The sequence below is a fragment of the Carettochelys insculpta genome, chromosome 9 (genome assembly GCF_033958435.1).
Source record: "Carettochelys insculpta isolate YL-2023 chromosome 9, ASM3395843v1, whole genome shotgun sequence".
In the NCBI taxonomy this organism is placed as follows: domain Eukaryota; kingdom Metazoa; phylum Chordata; order Testudines; family Carettochelyidae; genus Carettochelys; species Carettochelys insculpta.
In genome coordinates, this window is record NC_134145.1 from 56,886,798 (window position 1) to 56,906,593 (window position 19,796).

At 43.1% G+C, this 19,796-nt stretch overlaps 1 protein-coding gene across 1 annotated transcript in view; it reads right to left on the reverse strand.

The window, feature by feature from the left end:
• Window positions 1-19,796, reverse strand: part of LAMC1 (laminin subunit gamma 1) — a 141,383-nt gene that overhangs the window by 60,461 nt on the left and 61,126 nt on the right. The gene's annotated exons all lie outside the window — the stretch shown is intronic.

The window sequence follows — 19,796 nt, forward strand, 5'->3', positions numbered from 1 at the left end:
AGTACTGTATATAAGGGTTGAATCTCTCTGATCCAGAATTGTCTCATCTGGCAACATCTGTAATACGGCATGATTTTAGTTATTCAGATGACCACTTATCATGGTTGTGGCCAAGTTTGCCACAGTCCCATAAAGTTTGTTTCCAGCCACCAGTCTTGGCTCTCAGCGTTCCATGCTGTTATTTAGCTGTAATTTACCTCTAAATGTCTTCTAATAGCCCTGTAAGCAGTCAAAGTGTTGGTAATGTGCTAGAAAATACTGATCTCTAATGGTCCGGAACATTCTCTTGTCTGGCACCGGTCAGGTTCAAGGGTGCCAGACAAGAGAGGTTCAACCAGTATTGAAAAAATTAGGAGTTTACTTCAAATTGGTTAACTTCTGCAAATTTTCAATTTGTGTAACATACTCAGCATTCTATCGGAACGAACTAGGATGTTTCCCTTCATTAGGATGAAGGGACCACTGGTGAGCCCACAATAATTTTGAGAGGAGAAGGTCATTCCATTCCCTAGAAAACAAAGCTGGGGGAGGGGGTGTCACACCATTAGCAGATGATGGGACACAAGAAGGGTGTACATACACAATTCACACCAGACTTGAAGTACCAAGGGTTGGTCAGAGAGGCCGATATTTGTCAGGCAGAATGCTGAATTAAGGACACTTTCTACTCACTTTCAATGGGAGTCCAGGGGTCAGTTAGAGAGTTCATCCCATTTTCCAAAATGAATGACAAAATAACGCTCCCCTCAACATACCCTGTCTGAATAAAATGGATTTTAATGGGCCACAGTCTATGAGATAATCTTTCTGGCCATGCTCTTGCACTGATAGTTAGAGTGCTTTGAGATACTTTAAGCTTTGAAGGAGGAAAAAAAAAAAAAAAAACAAACTAGCCTGCTTTCTACATGGGGCACTAGCAGAAGATAGACAAACAAATTCCATTCCAATTTGAGTGGAAGCATTCAATGAAATATCATTTAATGGAAAATAAGTGCATTATGAAACATTTATTAATTAACTTTAATTTCTAATGCCTGCCCAAAGGGCTTCGAAATGCAACCGTCATTGCAAAGAGAAAAGAGGAGGCCTGAAGAAAACAAAGTCTGCACAGGTCACCACCAAAACACAAAACACCCAAGCCTGCAACACTTCACTAAAGATAATTAGCAGGTGGCCTTTCACCCATATAACTTAACAGGTTGAATTTTCGAAGCGTTCTGCTTTTATGCAGAGAAGGAAGAAGGAAAAGTTTAGGACTCTGGGAATTAGCATGGCCTTTAGCACAGTGGAACTAAACTGAATTCCCATCAGACCTATTAGCTCATACATTCTTCCAAACAACCCAGAACAAAGACACTATTCACATGTGCACGTAGGCGGTTTAGGACAGCAGAGGACTGTGTAGTGCATTATTGCATGATGATCCAACATTGATAAATCATTATGGGTGTATACTGCAGCCCTACTTCCAATAAAAATGCTTATTTCCCCTGCACAGGCTGAAGGCAATGCAACATTGAAGAAGTTTACATTTGCCCCATCTCAGGCAGGGACAGAAGAGCCACATGCTTCATATCAGAGGGTGCAGGCAGATGATTTGAAGGCCAGGAAGTGATGACTAATACAGAAAACTAAGAGAAGCCACCTCTTCGTTTCCTTATTGTTTGAACAGCTTTTACATAAAGATCCCACATTTTGAGTCACCTAGATAGTCAAGAGCCATCAGATAAATACTATTCTGCACCAGAAACCCTTACTTCCTTTCTCAATCCAGAGGGCAAATACTGACTTTAAAGGGATTTCACATTACATAGCGGTACATCTTCCTACTTTACAGAAAATCAGGAATCCAAGTTCTACTTTTACAAGGCTCGCTATTCCCATCACATATCCAGGTCGCAAACCATACCACTTCTAGTATACAATGATCAATAGGTGTGGGTGCAAGCTTGGTGCATCACTCAGCTGAAACTGCAGGTGACCATAAAAAGAACAAACTGCTCCTCCATTTAAAGGTGACACCTATAAATGCACACCAACAAAAAAAAAAGAGGTGAGCTTCTTTTCAATGTGGTTACTTAAAAAAGTGGAAAGGTTATCTTTGTAAAATGATACCATTCTGAAAATTAAAGAGGAACATGCCTTTTGTTTTAGTCTCTCAGAATTAAAAGATCGTATGTAGGACAATGAAACAAAGAGCTGTACTTCTTTTGTTACTGGCATTCTGCAAAGAGAACAACTAGTTTCTTATTTTAAAAAATCATGCCACCTTTAAAAGTAACATCTGAAGCCAGTTGCACATTTAAACTTGCCTGAGGAAAGTTGGTAGCATATGCACAAGGCTTAACTGCTTGGAATACTCAAACCTTAAGACAGAGATATCACTCAGTCATATCTAGAGCAAAGATAAAATGACAATCGCTGCACCCCACGAAGGACCAAAACTCACTGGCACCATACCACAGGAATTTCATTAGACAGTTATTAATGGAATTATGAAATACAGTGCTACTCTCTCCACTGTCATCCCTGGGGCCACATCAACCCTCTTATAAACACACACCACATACAGATTCCTTGTTCCTTAGAACATCTGTAAAGGCACCCTACAACCACCAGACAAAATTTCTTCATAGCTTTAAGCTTTATTTCACAGCATCAGAATGGGAATTATTTTAAATGACTTACTAAACCGTCTCAAACCAAGTTAGATTAAAGTGTCTTTATGAGAGATTTAAAAAAAATAAAAACATGGAGAAAACTAAATACTCTCAAGATTGTATTCCAGAATTTCTTGGGTGTGGAGGCAGAGAGAGAAAGAACTTGGAGGAAAAGAGGAGCTCAATTCTGTTACAAAATGATTAATGTTATTATTCAGATTTTAGAAGTGGCTGATGTCAGAAAAGTCAATGTGATGGCTTCTCCAGCTACCGATACCTGTCTGCTTTGCAAATATATATTATTTTCTAACAGTAAAAATGCAGTTCACTAGAGCATAGTAGATATTTGTACAGTTCTCTACAACACCCTAAAGAGTTTGGTGAGCACTGCAAAATAGCTATGTTATTGTCCTTGTCCTTCAAAAAACAAGAGCATCTGTTGATTGAGGGTTTAAAGTCAGAAAAGACAATTAGATTATCTAGTCTAATCCCATCTGACCACAAGTTATTAAATTTCATCACGTTACTTCTGTACCGAGCTCAATTTATTTCTGGCTAAAGCATTTCTTCTTGAAAGGAGACTAATCTTGATTTGACGATCTCAAGAGATGGAGAATCCACTCTTTGGTTTCAACAATTAAATCATCCTCACTGACAAAAATGTGCGTGTTACATAAGAACATAAGAATGGCCATACTGGGTCAGACCAAAGGTCCATCCAGCCCAGCATCCCATCTGCCGACGGTGGCCAATGCCAGGTGCCCCAGAGAAGGAGAACAGAAGACAATGATCAAGTGATTTATCTCCTGCCATCCATCTCCTGCCCTTGTTCTGAAGGCTAGGGCACCATACTTTATCCCTGGCTAATAGCCATTTATGGACCTAACCTGCAAAAATTTATCAAGCTCTTTTTTAAACCCTAATAGAGTCCTGGCCTTCACAGCCTCCTCGGGCAAGGAGTTCCACAGGTTGACTGTGCGCTGTGTGAAGAAAAATTTCCTTTTATTAGTTTTGAACCTACTACCCATCAATTTCATTTGGTGTCCCCTAGTTCTTGTATTATGGGAAAAGGTAAATAATTTTTCTATATTCACTTTCTCCACACCATTCATGATTTTATATACCTCTATCATATCGCCCCTCAATCGCCTCTTTTCCAAACTGAAAAGTCCCAGTCTCTCTAGCCTCTCCCCATATGGGACCCGTTCCAAGCCCCTAATCATCTTAGTCGCCCTTTTCTGAACCTTTTCTAATGCCAATATATCTTTTTTGAGGTGAGGAGACCACATCTGCACGCAGTACTCAAGATGTGGGCGTACCATAGTTTTATATAGGGGAAGTATGATATCTTTTGTCTTATTATCGATCCCTTTTTTAATAATTCCTAACATCCTATTTGCCTTACTAACTGCCGCTGCACACTGCGTGGATGTCTTCAGAGAACTATCCACTATTATTTCCAATTTGAATTGTGTGGCTTCAGCTTGCAGGTGTTAGTCTCTGTAATTCCTTCCTCAGCTACATTAAGGCTACATCTACACTACAAAATAAATTTGAAATTATACCGATTTTGTAACAGTGGATTTTATAAATTCAAATCTCACTATCCTCACCTCCCCACATGCTCCTCACAAAGTCAACTTATTGCTGCCGCATTCAACTGCAAACATTGATTGTTGCAGCAGTGCAGGGTGGCACCTGTCCGACAGTTCCCTCATCTCTGTAGCATTCTGGGTATGTTTGCTGGTATTTGACATCTTCCCACATTGCATTGCTCTCATCCCCCTCCTATGGCAAGCAAACATCCATTTTTCCTGTCAGAAGGAAGAAAAAGTAGGGCATCAACAAAGATGGCAAAATTAACAGAAATCTCTTTCTTCTGCAACTGAATTACCAAGGATTTTATAAAAATCAGCAGGTGTGTGTCTTCTCTTCTGGACATCCATTGTCCCCACTCCCTTGATTAGATCTGATCCCTGAAAATAATACAAGGACAATGCAAGAGTAGATAGTGAAGATATGGAGGGGGGAAGAGTTGCTGAGGGAAGGGTTTTCGGGTTCCCAATTCATTATACAGTGTCTGTGCACAGTCTGTGTTCTCAACTGGCCCTCCAGCCACTCTTCCCTGCGTGGAGGGGTGCAAAGTTAGAAGAAAGAAGACAGAAAAGGCTGGGAAAAAAGATTTTTTGTTTTCTCTCTTTACTATACAGAAATTGTCAACACGGAGGATGGCAGCAATGCCCCAAAAATCTTGGCCACCAGGGGAGACCTCCTCCTAGCAGCAGCAAGCCCCTGAAAATTTTAGCTGCCAGAGCAAACTTCCCCCCAGAGGAAGCTAGCCATGCGGGTCCTTGCTGGCGCAGGAGGTTGGGTGTGTGTTTCAGTGGGGGGCCAGCTGAAGTAATTCCCCCCCGCCCGTGAGGCAAAAAGGCCCCAAAAATCTTAGCTGCTGGGGGATACTCCCCCCCCCCAGCAGTAGAAAGGCCCCAATAATATTTTTGCATGGGGGCCAGATAAAGTAGTCCCCCCATGTGGCAGAAAGGCCCTGAAAATCTTAGCCACCGGTGGAGGCTTTCCACCTCCAACAGCCCACAAGCCCCTGAACTTCCTTCCCACTCTTGGAGCCCTAAGCACACACAAGCTGGGACATGGTATTTCCTGGCAGCATGGTCAGCAACGAATGGCAGGCAAGTCCTTTTATTGGGTCGGGGGCTACCCACGTGATATAGCCGAGCACAGGGAAAGACCCTGACTGCGTGGTTCCTGTGCGGGAGTGCTGGGGTGGTGGTGCACACAACTATAAACAGCTGAGAAGAAGATTCTCGGCCTCTTATGCAAACACAACCCCCACAATAGCCTTGCTACCACGTGGTCTGATGGGGCAGCCACTGGTGCCACGCAGTGCAGAAAAAAATACCAAGTGTGGAGACGGAACCACAAACTCTGTGCTGGGGCAATCTGTAATGGGTAGATGTCCTCACAGTGCTAATAGCGAAGAAAGACAGACTTTTCTCAGTCTCTCATATAAACATGTGCCCAAAGCCACAGGTTTCCTGGTCCTGATTTGAAATTCACAGTCTTTCTGTCACCTAATTTCTGAGCACCTGGAGAGCAGTGGCCAGAGCGTCAATCTTGACGCTATACCCAGCAAGTACCGACAATATTATGATATCGATATTAGTGCTCCCTAAATCCAGCTAATGGTATTTACAGTGAAGACAGTCGTGGTAATATTGAGCAACCTGCCTCAAATTCAAATTTACCTCACAGTGTAGACATAGCCTAAGGCTGCGTCTACACTGCATTCCCCTTTTGGAGGAGGAATGCAAATAAGGGAGACTGAAAATGCAAATGAAGCACTGATTCACAAATCTCACACCTCATTTGCATAATCTCTTCTGATTTTCAGAAGAGACTTTTCCGAAAACAAAAACAGCCATGTAGATGGGGTTCCTTCAGAGAAAAAAACTGTTTTCGAAAGCACCCAAAGCCTTTTCCAGAAATGTGATCGTGTGAGATTATGCAAATGTATATTGGACAGACTGGGCAAACTCTTTGCCAAAGAATGAATGAACACAGAGCAGACATCAGGAATCCCAACACACATAAACCAGTCAGTGAACATTTCAATGGAGTGGGCCATTCTGTTAAAGACCTGAGAATTTGCGTCTTAGAACAAAGAGACTTTAAGAACAGATTACATAGAGAAAGTTGTGAACTGGAATTCATATTCAAATTCAACACATTAACATGTGGTATGAACAGAGACAACAATCACCTCACGCATTACAATGAAGCGGGTCTTTGCCCATGAAAGCATATGCTCCAAAATATCTGTTAGTCTATAAGGTGCCACAAGACTTCTTGTTGTTCCCTTCCTCTGACGCTCGTAATTATCTCAGGCAGGACACTTAATATCTCCCACCCCTCAGCCACCTCCTCCAGTACTATGTACTTGATTTGTCAGTTTTTGTCGTCTTTTTTTTTTGGACCTCTGAACTTACAAAAGTCAGTCTGTACTGGAAATGAGATTGAGTTGATGAAGAGAGTCTGTCCCACAAAACCTCATCATTGAATAAATCATTTTGTTAGTCTTTAAAGTACTACATTTCTGCTGTTCTATAATTTGATTTATGGTCACTTTCTCCCAAGCTGCCCTCCACTTTCAAAGTCTCAATTTCCTCCCTATTTGTTAAAATCAAATCTCGATCTGCTTCCCCCCAGTGACTTTTTCACCTTCTGAAATAAATTGTCATCCATGCAGTCCAAGAACTTTCTGGATAGTCTGCGCCTCACTGTGCTAGTTTCTCAACATATGTCAGGATAGTTGAAGTCCCCCATCACCACCAAATCCAGTAGTTTGGATGATTTTGTTAGTTGTTTAGAAAAAGCCTCATCCACCTCTTCTACTGGCTAGGTAGTCTGTAGTATCCCCCGTAATATGACATCACCCTTGATTTTTTACCTCTTTTAACCTAACCCAGAGACTCTCAACATCTTTGTCTCCTGCATCCAATTCCACCCCGGTCCAGGTATGCATGTTTTTAATATGTGAGGCAACACCTCCTCCTGTTTACCGTGCCTATCCTTCCTGAGTAAATTGTACCCTTCTATGCCAATATTCCAATCATGCATATTATCCCACCAAGTCTCCGTGATACCAATTATGTCATAGTTGTGTTTATTAGGATTTTAAAGTTCTTCCCACTTATTACTCATACTTCTTGCATTTATATCTAGGCATCTAAGATACTGATTTGCTTTTGCCTCCCAGTTCTGCCTGGTCCCCATTTTTTCTCTGTTGTTATAATCCATGATCCCTCCTCTTTCCAATCCAAATCCAAGTCTCCAGGTTTTGTACTTACCTGTGGGCTTTGGTCACCTGTCCCCCATCGAACATAGGTTAAAGCCCTCCTCAATAGGTTAGCGAGTCTTTATCCAAATGCTGCCTTCCCATTCCTCAAAAGGTGAATTCCATCCCTGCTTAGCAGTCCTTCATGGAATAGCATCCCATGATCGAGGAAGCCAGAGTGCTCCTGGCGACACCATCCTCACAGCCAGGCATTTACCTCCAGGATGCACCTGTCTCTGCCTGGATCCCTACCTTTAACAGGAAGGATTGAGGAGAACATCACCTGAGCCCCCAACTCCTTAACCCGTACTCCCAGAGCCCTGTAGTCACACTTGATCTGCCCAAGGTTACACCTTGCAGTATCATTCGTGATGACATGGATGAGTAGCATGGGGTGGTAGTCAACAGGCTGAATAATCCTCAACAGTGTCTCTGTAATGTCTTGGACATAGGCTCCTGGCAGGCAGCTTACCTCCTGGGATGGCATGTCAGGGTGACAGATGGGTGCCTCCGTCCCCCTCAGAAGAGAGTCTCCGACCACCGCTAACCTACATTTCTTCCTTGGAGTGGTGACAGCAGACCTTCCAGCCTTGGGGGTACAAGGCTTCTCTGCTTCTGCTGTAGGGAGTGATTCCTTATCTCCTGTATCTCTGATATCCAGAATGGCACAACAGTTTCCCAGTATCATGGTGGGAGGGTTGGGAGCAGGAGTGGAGCATTGTCTGCTGCCAGTGTTCCCCCTGGATCATTTCCACCTCCACCGATGGTGTGTCAGTACTCTTTTGTGGTGGGACAGCTATCTTAACCTCAGTTGTCTCCACTGGAATAGTGTCCAGGAATTGCTTGTGGATACAGATACTCCTTAGCCTTGCCACCTCCTCCTGTAGCTTTCCCACCTGCTTCCTGAGAGATTCCACCAGAAGACACCTTCCACAAGGGATGGTCCACTCAGCCTGGGCTTCAGTAAGTGGAAATTGCAAGTCACAGTCCTTGCAAAACCACACCAACGTCTGGGTGGAGGCATCCTTGGTCAGGAGGTCTGTCTGACTACAGGCGCAGTGATGGCAGAGGTGTTGCAGGTCTTCCTACCCATAGCGGATCCCCCTCTGTCACATTCCCTGTATCAAAGTCCCTCTTAAAACTCCCCTGTCTGCAGCCCCCTGCCTGCGCCGCTCCTGTGGTTGCTCTGACTCAGGCTTTTTGAAGCTTGCAGACCTAGGTCAGGCCTGCCTCTCCCTAGTCACACAGGGGAAGGCTGATCCTGAGGATGATCAAAGGCAATCAAGGGAACAATGGATCAGACAAGGTTCCAGCCCTCCCTGACACACAAACCCAACTACCACAGACACTGAAACTGCAATCACCCACAATCCAAATTCAAAATTAAAACAGTCAAGCAAACTCTCTCTCACCAAACGCTACTTCACTCACCAGGCAGCCTCTTAAAACTCCACTGTCTTCAGATCCCTGTTTGCTACATACCTACAGGCTACAATCAGATGACTTCTCAATCTTTGATTGAACTCTTTAAGTCTATTCTTGTAAGGCATCTTTTGAATAATTTTGGTGGATCTTGATACTTACTTGAGACAAATGGATTACTAAAAAGCTGCAGTATTATAACCATTTTACAACTAGGGAAGACAGCACAGAGTTCCACAGATATTTCCAAGCTACATAGGGAGACTGCATCTGAGATAGCGATAGAACCCAAAAGGTCTACTCATAGCAACCTACTTTGACAACTAAACGCCATTCTCTTTTTCTCGCTATGAACATAACGTGCCATAATTTAAGATGTCCCAGAAACCTAAAATATATTAGTCAGTGGCAGGTATGAAACATGAGGGAGAGCGCCCTGGTGAGAAGCCCAGAATCCAGAACTCCCTGTTGTGAGACACAATAGAACCGTTGGCGTTACTTGCAGAAAGCAAAAGACAAACATCCAAATTTTGAGCCACTGCACTGCTGCCATAGCAATAAGAGCTAGAAAATTTCCCACATAAAGCAGTTTTGGGAGAATGTGATTATTTTCCTTACTCCACTCACAACTTGAAACCCGCCACTGGAAAATTTTTAGGTGTTTGCAAATGAAAAGAAGTTGAAAACTGTTATATTAGGAAACAGAAGACAGTATGGTCTCTAAAATTTTGCTCTTTTCCTTTGCATCCTTTCCTTTACAGTTGAGTTTCTGCCTACAACCTTCCCCAGGCATCCCCGGTCCACAGATTTACAGAAGCAGAAAGATAGCATGAAGCTATATACTAACATACAGAGTTGTACTGTGAAACTAAAGGCTCTATGGTGAGACGTTTTATTATACACAGTTCTTTCACTTTGAGAATGCACTAATTCTCCTCAGACATTTGAAGTGCTCACGCGTTACTTCTCTCTTGTTCATATGCACACTCACCTCCCTCAACACTTGAGCAACTCCACATAGACCATCATCCTCAAACCACCACCAGTATTACTTTCTTTAACCATTCCCTGAGAAAGCAGGTTTCACAAAGCTACTCTCGGGCTTAGGCTACGCTATGGAGAAACGTCGCAGAAAGATAGGCAAATTGCGACTTTGAGTATCTTTTCCTGCTTTTCTGTCAGGAGGGGCTTCTCTGAAATTTGGCCCATCCACACAGTGCCAAATGTTGGAAAAATACCATCCCTTCTTCCTCGTCAAACAAGGTTTACAGTGATGTGACAGAAGGCATCTGCTTTGCCGGAAGTGTTGTTGGATGTGGCGGGCCTTTTCCGAGAGACTTCTGTTATCCCTGAAAAGGGCTGCAGTCTAGCCCTTGCCTTGGAGAAGAAGTACTTAGGTAAGGTACAAATTCATTTGAGAAAGCAAGCTTGAATCAGTCAGAAATTGTCTCTTTCTAAGTCTTGATCAGACTGTATGGCGGTAAGAAAGTTTCGTGCATAATCTGAACTCACACAATACCTTCCAGCATGTATGACTGTCACTCACATTCAGTTATCATAATCATGTACAGTGGCGCCCCACTATTTATACAGGAAAACAAGACACACATACTGAAAGTATTTGTGAAAATCGCATGTGTGTATAAAAACAAAACAGCACAAGGACATAGAGATGTAGGTGTGCAGATGGACACAACAGATAAAAGAAAGGTAGAAGAATTGAGAGGTATGTTAGCAAAGGAAAGTGACAAATCAAACAGGTTTAGTACACATCTTCCCATGCTGAAAACAACGCACCCGGATTATCTTGGAATCACGCTAGCCAGGAAAAGAATACAGAATTCTACCTATTGGTACTTCAAAGGGAACCTTAATTCCAGGCTTCCCAATGCCTCCAGCTGCGAACAAGGCTTTTGTTTTAATTTTAATTAAGTCCTTTTTGTTTTCTTTCAAGTTAGGGAAAGACTAGAATGGATCTGAAGTAGCTTTACTTCACGCTCCAAAGCACATCTAATTACACCTGTAACAAACCTAAACCAGGGAAGGGTCTGTAGACCACAAATTTTTCTTCTCAGGCCAGAGACTCCCTGCTTGCCTAGGCATAGAGAAAAAGGCCTGGAGCTGACAGATCATACCCTTTGTAAGTCCTTTGTTATGGTTTTGTGCTGAAAATTAGATTCATAGACTGGAAGAGTATGTCACTGCTACCCTCATTGAAAATATTTTAAAAGAGCAAAAGAGGTAGCCATTTTTAAATGAGATCTCATACCTGGAATGCCACTTATGCATCAAATTAATTTCCTCCTAATCAGACCCCAGCGCCCATCGTAATCATTCAGCACCAGTAGCTATCATATAGAAGCCTTTACACCTCAGGCATCTCCTGTGCTGTATTCTCCTATAAGTAAATTACTACGATGAGGACCATCTGGCAGAAAGACACACTGAAGTGTTCTCATCTAGATGCCAGATGAAGAGATCCCAGTTATGCTACTAGGAACTATGCATATCAAAGAGGGACAAAGCCCCTGAATTACTGTAGAATCTATATTTTGTCTGCTTTACTAAAAGTACTTGTATGTACCAAATGCATTGCAGAAGGAACGGAATTTCTTCCAAAGCTCTCCAAGAAACAAACTGCTAGCACTCCTACCATTTACATACTTGTTCCTCGTGGGTAGTGCTCTGGGTACGTAAAAACCTAGATCTTGGTTTTAATAAAAGAGCCTGGAATAGGAACAGCTGCAAAAACACTGCATGAACTGCAGACAGCACAAAATAAAACCCAGTCACTTCGCAGAGAATAGTCTGCCAGCCACTAGGATTATTTTACAGAACCTTCCTAGTTGTGCTACTGTAGCACAGGGCCTCCTATGGCCACTTTTACAACACACATCCCTTTTAAATAGGATCTGAAAGGCAAGAAACAAACCAGAGCACTTGCTAAAGATCTTGGGGTACATGTCCTCCGACATGCTAGACAACACCAGACTGAGAGACTGTTTCATGCCTGTTACGCTTGCAAGTCTAAATTACTTTTGTCAGAAGATTGCCGCCCCATTGGCAATACAGCACAGCTAAGGCAGGCTCCCTGCCTGCCACGTCCCATGCTGCTCCCAGAAATGATCAACATGTCCTCACGGCACTTGTGTGTGTGGGGGGGGTGGGTCTGTTCACCGCCGCTGCCTGTAGGAACTGCCCCCACAGCTCCCACTGGCTAGGAACAGGGAACTATGGCTGATGAGAGCTGTGGGGACAGTGCCTGCAAACGGCAGCAGCACACGGTGTTACCTGCCCTGTATCCCCCATGAGCCACTGCTAGACATGCTGGCCGCTTCCAGGCGCCATGCGGAGGTACAGCAGGCAGGAAGTCTGCCTTAGCCCTGCTGCACTGCCACTTGGAGCCACCCACGGACAGCAGTGCCGGGCCAGGGCACGCACCCACTCCACCCCCACATTCGCGGCCCTCCGCATGTTCTTCTGCCCAGAGGTTGCCCTCACGCCAAAAAAAGGTGTCCACCCCGTTCTAAACAGTCATCCACAGAACAGAAAGCCATGTTATTGATCAATACTTCTGAAGATATAGGCCCAAACTCTCAGGACAAAACTAAGCTACAAATTTCAAGTGACACAAGTTATGTCGATGTACAGCCAATTCAGCGTTTGGGTCAGTTTTGCATGCTCATGCTACCCCCTTCCTCTCGTGTCAGGAGTGCATGGTTTTACCAGAAGCACTTGCACCGATGTAGCTGTCTTTCAGAAACTGTCGCAGGCTGACCACACGGACAGTGACATTTGATGTGAGCAATGCAGTTCCTATGACACTGCCATTAATCAAACTACATCAAGCTAGGAATTATACCTCTCAGAGAGGTGGCATTATGAAGTCAGTATAGTGGGGGAATTGTAACGGTGGGAGCTACATTTTAATGGAGACGCTTACAAAGTTAGATCAATGTAAGCTGTGCTACATCAACCTACCTCTGTAGTACAAACCAGGCCTCAGAGAACCGACCCTCTGTTCAGACTGTCGGAAAAGAGAGAACACCTTAGACACAAACAAAATGTTTCCACCTTTTTGCCTTACACCAGAATGTGAGGGCCCCACAGCCTGTAACAAGCTGCAGCAGTAAATTGCTTGCGTGAATGTGTAACAAATTGTTATCTTATCTAGAAAAGCTTTTTATTTAAAAATATGAATACCTTCTGCTTTATTTATGACTTGAAAATGCCATCTCTAAACCCTAAACATTCCCCTGCTTTAATGTGACCAGAGCACTGTAACACCAACCACAACAATTAATTAAACACCCTATCTCGAAAAGAATGCTCACAGGGAAGTTTAGTTCATGTCATCTCACACCACCCAGGGCAATGGAAACCCCTGATATTCAGACACTATTATTCTATGAGTCTTTAAACTAGGTTCCAAACAAATGGGGATGCAAGACCCTCTAAATCAATACTGCTATGAATATACTATTGTAAAACCTCCAGATTACACTGGAATTCTTTTCAATGAAGCTAGCTGAACACTTCACGTGGATTAGCTTTCAGAAAAGTAAACATCAACAGGAAATTAATTCAGTATAAACTACATAGTTTCCTTGCTTTTCAGATTATTTCTTTTTCCCAAAGATCTTTTTAATATGCATGGACATTGCCTTTTATTCCTTTTGAAGGAGGTATTTGTAAAAGGTTGATATTTTACCTACAAAAAGATTCAGTAATAACAAGTTTAGTATTTGTTGACTTTGCTGGAAGATCTCAAAGCATAGATATCCATTGAATAACAAAAATGTTGGATGAGAAGGGACCTCGAGAAGTCATCAAGACAGTCCTCGGCACTGACCTAATGTTCCATCCTCACTGAAACTGTGAGGGCATGAGTCTTTCATTCTTAATTCTATTCAGTGAAGTAAAACAAGTATTAAAAAGGACAACACTTAAAATTGTCTGGCTAAAATCATTTTGCCTTTCAAATCACTTAACATTAGTCTGAGCTCATGGGATGTCCCCATTGCACTAATCTCCAATCAGGTTCTTATAACCTAGAACAGGTCTACACCAGAAACTTCTGAAACTATACTGTAATGTTTATTAAGAGGACAGTTTCTTTAAAGATTTTTTTATACAATATCAGCCACAAGCCCTAGTGCACACACAGATTTACAAGCAAGTAAGTCCTTTTGCTGGTATAGCTTATTTTGATTGGAGAACTAGTAATTTTGTCCTGGTGCAAAACTTTCTTTAGTGCAAGCCAGGCCCTAAAGAAAACCTGAATTTCTAGTGTAAAAAGCTTGCTGATTTTTTAAAAGCCTTTAAGGTGTCCTTTATATACCACAGAAAAAAAGGGAACAAGTTCATTTTCCCTCTCTGCCAATTACCTTTAAAAAAACCAGAGGTCTAGAAAAAAATATATTAGTTCTTTACTTTGCTCCTTACACTGAATGCCATCCATTGAAAATATGTCCAGTAAATAAGGGCCTACTTGAATTGCAGGATGGTTGCCAAATGAGACTGAGTTGCGGACATTGTAGGGAAAAAAAAATCACAGAAAAGTAATGGTGGACCTCATTATTTAAAGTAATGAAGTCCATTATACTTTTCTGCAATTTCCACAGTTGGCCACCCAAAGCTGAGCATGGCTACCCAGGGCTAACAGTGGGTACTTCAGCACTCAGCCCCAGAGCAGGTGGGGATTCGACCGTCAAAACTAAAAAAATACGACTACGACTGTCAAAAAATATTTCCACTACGACTGTCAAAAAATATTAGTGGAAGACTAATATTGCTGAATCCACAATTTCTACAATACTGCAAATTAAGTAGGGCCTTACCAATAGGTTTCTATTGGTCTTTCAAAACATTCACAAAGCAGCAGCAGAAATAACTGAAACAGAAAGTCAGACTGAGCAAAAAAAGTAAAAAGACAAAATGTGAACTCCTTTTAACGGGCACAGCAAAGTTCACATACCCTGAGCGCTGAGAATATAAACATTTCCTGTTCTGACCAAAGACTGCTTCCTTTTCACAGTCAACTGCGATTCCATCTTGGGCCTAAAAGGTGTTTAACTAATTTTTAATTGAACTTAATCTCTGGAAAGCCAGCACAGGTCACTGGATAGGTTTACTTTTTAAAGGGCACTTCAGTTTTCAAAGACCGTTAAGGAAAACGCTAGTTATTCAGTCATTCCTTAGTCAACAGACCGGACAATAATGCCTTCAAACTTAAACCACATTGACGAACACATCCAAAGCCTCCCCCAAACTAGCTGTGTTTGAAGTGATGCTCATTTCCCCAACCAATTTTCATGAAGCTCATCTTCAAAAGCAGGTGGGAAAGCAACCCAAGGCTGTTCCCAGCCATTTCAAACATGCACCAAGGTCTTAGGGGGAATAAAGCCACCAATGCAAAGATGGTGCTTGGCAAGTGAGAAAAGCAGCGCTCACTAGTTATATTCAAACACAATATGTCACTTCAGAAAGTTTGACTGCTCGGGACTTGCCAAATTATATCCTTCAAAAAAAGCAGAAGTAACCAAAATATATTTTCCTTTATTCTAGAGAGACAAGGAAGGTGACACCAACTTCTGTCAGTGAGAGAGAATCTAGGGAGCCTCTACAGTCTATTCCAGACAACAGACTGCACCTGTGGTCTGGAACCAGACAACAAGCATGTGCGAAAATCCAAGTCAAACCTCACTACTTCTGCAGTACCAAAACAGGCTTTTTACACTTGATCATTCAGGTAGGTGCTGTTTAAAGGAACATTACCAGTGGGTAACCATGCCTTTACAGGCCTAAACTGTAACCACGTGGACCCCCATCTGCAGAACAAAGGAAAATGAACCTACAAACTTTTTCCCATTTGTTTAAATGACACTGTGGTACTTTTAACCAGTCAGTCCAATCTCATTTCCTCTTCTAGGCCCAACAATGGAGATTTTTTCATTTCCCGGGATACCCAGTTAGCATGTATATTCCTACATTGACAGTTAACTCTACTTATAAATTGCAGTTAAATCAAATACCATTAAGAACACACATAAAAAAGCCTTTGAAATAACTCATGTAGCTATGACCTATCTGTAAGACTGTTACAAAGGTAAAAAATTTGGTAAGCTGTAGCTCCTATGTAAGCAGCTAACAGCATCTCATTCTGCAGCACTCACTAAAACCTGTCCATTTACTTCCTTGGAAGCTAACAGCATATCACGTATCTTAGCTTATGCCAGTGTTGCCAGCAACCCTCACAATATGCCCCAACTTCTTTAGCTTTTTTGGTGATGCCGAGTGTCAGAAAACATAAAACACTACAACTGGAAGGGACCTCAAGAGGTCACTGAGTCCAGTCCCCTGACCTCATGGCAGGATCAAGTACTACACAGAGCATCCCTGATAGCCATCTAACCAACCTGCTCTTAAATATCTCCAGTGATGGAGATTCCACAAACTTCCTAGGCAATTTATTCCAACTTTTAACCACCCTGACGGGAAGTTTTTCCTAATGTCCAACTTTAAACTCCCTTGCTGCAGTTAAAGCCCATTGCTTCTTCTCCTATCCTTAGAGGCCAACAACAAAAATTTTCTCACTCTTCCTTCTAACGCTCTTTTAGGTACTTGTAAACTGCTATGTCCCCTCTCAGTCTTCTCTTGTCTAAACTAAACAAACCCAGTTCTTTCAACCTTCTCTCACAATTCATGTTCTCGTGAGGTTTAATCATTCTTCCTGCTCTTCTCTGGCCCTTCTCCAACTTCTCCACGTTTCTTGAAATTTGGGGCCCAAAAATGTTAACAATACTCCAACTGAGGCCTAATCAGTGCAGAGTACAGAAGAAGAATGACTTGATGTACAGTTACCACCTCATTTCTCCATGAAAACTCAATAAATAACTCCAGTTTTATTTTCCTATTTCCGAGGAGCGGCAGTCAGTGGGAGCCACAGAGATGGTTCCTGAAGGCAGAGCCTGCTCCCAGGACTGGCATGGGGCCAGGGCAGGCAGGGAGTCTGCCTTAGTCCCGCTGCACCACTAATAGGCAACTACCTCAGGTAAGCAGTGCCCAAAGTCCTCACCCACTCCCAACCCCACCATCTCAGCCCTGAGTCCCCTCCTGCACCCAAACTTCCTCCCAAAACCTGCAATCCAACCCCTTGCCCCAGCCCTGAACCCCCTGGTGCATCCACTCTCTTTCCCAGAATCCACACCTCCTTCCTCAACCCAACCCCTGCTTAGGGCTCTGCCTCTAAATCCCTCAGTCTCAGTCCAGAGCCAGCACCTCCTCCCACACTCCAACCTTCTATCCCAGCTAGGTAAGAAATGAGCAAAAGTGGAAGACAGCGAGCTGGGGAGGAAGGGATGATGAGTGAACACTGCAGGCCCTAAGGGGAGGTGCAGATCAAGGGTGTTTAGATTTGTGCGACTGGACAACTGGCAACTCTAAATGCAAAACAGGTATCATCATTATTTGTCATACATGAAAAGAGATTTAAAAAGGGGAATGGCAATTTGTCAGCACTAGACCAGACCAAAAAATACACATGGAAACCAACCATAATGTCCTGAATGGGAAGGGCTGCACATGTATGTTCCGTCCAGAAGACTGCCAAGCTGATTACAAACAAGATCTGCCACATCTGTTCCATTTGCTTGCTTAGTGCCTGGACAGACTGATAAAGCACAAACTGTACTATTATTTTTGTTTGCCTTCAGTTTGTTTGTTTTTTTAAATCACAGCTGCAGTTAGAAGTCTCTCTCTCTCTCTCTCTCACCACGGAAACCCCATTGGGCAATGGATTGCAGAACACCACATAAATTATATTACTCTCTTCCAGCATCATGTGGTGGTATTGCACATGTTCCAAAACTGCTGGTTATCCCAGATCCCACCCATCAATTCACAAAGTCAAAACCTTCAAAGTAAAATTCCAAGATTTGTTTTCAGGCAAAATACAAATATCAAGCATGACCAGCTGCAGGCCTTTTCCCTGTGCCCCAAGAACACAGATTCCCAGGATTATATAGCTAACTGCATGTGCTCCATAAAGCCCACCTGCAAAAGCTTACAGACCCCTCCAAAACACAAGAATTGCACTACCACTCCAGCAACGAAGGGTCGTGTGGCACCTTATAGACTAACAGAAAAGTTTTGAGCATGAGCTTTCATGAGCACAGACTCACTCCATCAGATGCTGGTCTTGGAAATCTGCAGGGCCAGGTATAAATAAGGCAGAGCAAGGCTGGGGATAACAAGGTTAGCTCAGTCAGGAAGGGTGAGGCTTACTACCAGCAGTTGATCTGGAGGTGTGAACACCAAGGGAGGGGAAGCTGCTTTTGTATTTAGCTAGCCATTCGCAGTCTTTGTTTAAGCCTGAGCTGCGGGCGTCGAATTTGCAGATGAATTGTAGCTCAGCAATTTCTCTTTGGAGTCTGGTCCTGAATTTTTTTTGCTGTAGGATAGCTACTTTTAAGTCTGCTAGTGTGTGGCCTGCGAGATTGAAGTGCTCTCCTACAGGTTTTTGTATATTGCCATTTCTGATATCTGATTTGTGTGCGTTTATTGTTTTACGTAGAGACTGTCCAGCTTGTCCGATGTATATAGCAGAGGGGAATTGCTGGCACATGATGGCATAAATTATATTGGTAGATGTGCAGCTGAATGAACCCACGATGGTGCGGCTGATCTGGTTAGGTCCTGTAATGGTGTTGCTGGTGTAGATATGTGGGCAGAGCTGGCAATGAGGTTTGTTGCATGGATAGGTCCCTGAGTTACGAGTGACTGTGGTGCGGTGTATAGTTGCTGGTTAGGATTTGCTTCAGGTTGGCAGGTTGTCTGTGGGCAAGGACTGGTCTGCCTCCCAAGGCCTGTGAAAGTGGGGGAGTATACCACTCCAGACCACTTGCCCAGCTTCTCTAGTATTTGGTCAATTTCAGAGGACAACATGTCTTTGCCAAACAGGGTATCAGCAATACTACCAAAGAGGAAATTTTTCTGGCTGTTAGGAGCTGGTCTATGCCCCTGAAATGTGGGGAATGCGGATTTATATCACTGTTAATCTATTAATGTGTCTTGGAAGTTCTCATTAGCCCTAAAATTGCTTATGCCTTTTACATATTTTCCTACATCTACACTTACAGGCTTACATTGGCAAAACTCTACTAATACAGCTGAGCTGCGTAAGAGACTTCATGCAGCTACATTATGCTGAAGGGAGAAACGTCTTCCCTCACCCTAATAAAATCACCTCAATGAGTGGCACTGGCTATGCTGGAAGAGGAAACTCTCCCACTGATATAGTGTTGTACCATTAGAGCTTGTACAGGCAAAACTTATGTTGCTGGGTTTTTTTTCCACTCCCCAAGTGACAAAAGTTTTGCTGAAATAAGCGCTTGTGTAGACACTGCCCAAGTTTTTGTCCTCAAATATATTAGGTGCATCCACCCTACAGGTGGGGAACATGACTCCCAGCACAAGTAGACAGACATGCCCTAGCTCTACTCAAGCTAGTATGTTAAAAGTAGCAGTGCCAGTAGGGACACCACATGCAGCGATTTGAGTTAGCTGCCCAAATGCATATCCAGCGAGTCCCAGAAAGTCTGCACTCAGAATAAGTCTACACTTAAAACATTAAAGTGCTGCTGTCCCACTACTCTATGTAAATCAACTAACCACGGAGCATTTGTAACTTGCTCTGTGTGTGTGAGTGTGAGTGTGAGTGTGAGTGTGTGAGAGAGAGAGAAAGAGACCCCAAGCCACACATTCCAGTGCAATAAAGTGGCAATGTAGACTAGCCCTTAGGCTAGCTGTCTGAGCTGCACCCAGATACATTGCTACTTTTAGCACACTAGCTGGAGCAAAGC